We start from the raw sequence: 1,231 nt of genomic DNA on the forward strand, positions 1-1,231 counted from the left end.
CGTGGAGGTGGCAGTGGAACCGGTCTCCAACAGCCCAAAGAGGAAGAATTTTGACAACACCCTCCCCTGACGCAAAGGTTTATAGTCAGATACAAGAACAAAGTAGCAAGTGTTCCATGGCTTGTGGGGTTTACATCGGGGAGATAAATACGTTCTCCCCGTTTAAGCGCGGCTGACACAGTTCAAAACCGCGCGGACCCCACCCCGTAGTCGCGAGCGCTACCGAGCGCACGCCGACCACGGCGGGCCTTGCTCTGCGGGAACAAAGGAATGACACACTGGCTGACACAAACAAGGCATTTATTGCTGTAACAACAATAACGCCAGCTAGCAACAAAATACACTGAGGAATCGAGGATGTCCGACTCACCAGCAAGGTTACGAGCAAACGTTCGCCCACGGTAGGGCAAAGGGATAAACTCCGAGGCCGAGCGGGACGGGCTCGGCGGGAGCAAGTTCCGACCAAGAGGCGCCCGTCGACGAAGAGCGGAGCTGCGCGCGGAAACGTCCGCTTGCGATCCCGGCCCCAAGGAGAAGAGAGCCAGCTATCCCTCGCGCGTGCGCAGCAATACGCCATCCGTGGCGCTGGTGTCGCTGCGACGCGAGCGCCCTCCCCTGTTAGTTAAAAGTAACCGAAACGAGAGGAGTGCTTTTCGGGGGGAGCTAACAACAGTGGGGTGTGCAATGCGGGAAAGCGAACGCAGGGGACGAAGGCGTCCCCACAGGCTATGCAAGCAGTGGCACTGACCTATTGTCAGGGCGTGATGATCAACTGCCTTGCACCTGAATGGATGCTTGCACCCTAGCAAATGCAATGTAGTTGAACGCGATGTTAAGACAAAAGGTTTACGGCACTGGGGCTGCCTCTTTCGAGGGGCATTTGCTGCTTCATTCTTGAATTTTGTCTGACTAGAATAGCGCCTCGGCTCGTTTGAACTGAGGACCTTTATTCTCGTATGTACAACACGCATTGTATTTGTGGCAGTGAATAATGTGGACCACATGATGGTCCACTGGACATGTTTTCATAAACGAAGGCTTACATTCCCAGATCATTTTACACCATCTTCCTAGCCATGCACTCTCACCATACATGCAACATGACGGGAAAAATTAAAGGGCACCACCTCTCATGTGTCTTTGCTAAAGTCTAGCACTATGTGGATGGGTTACCCAATTGCTTCTCATTCACTAAGCGTGGTACTGTGTGTCAAAACATAAAACATATGGT

This window comes from Amblyomma mixtum, chromosome 2 (genome assembly GCF_055824585.1).
Source record: "Amblyomma mixtum isolate Tamu chromosome 2, ASM5582458v1, whole genome shotgun sequence".
In the NCBI taxonomy this organism is placed as follows: domain Eukaryota; kingdom Metazoa; phylum Arthropoda; class Arachnida; order Ixodida; family Ixodidae; genus Amblyomma; species Amblyomma mixtum.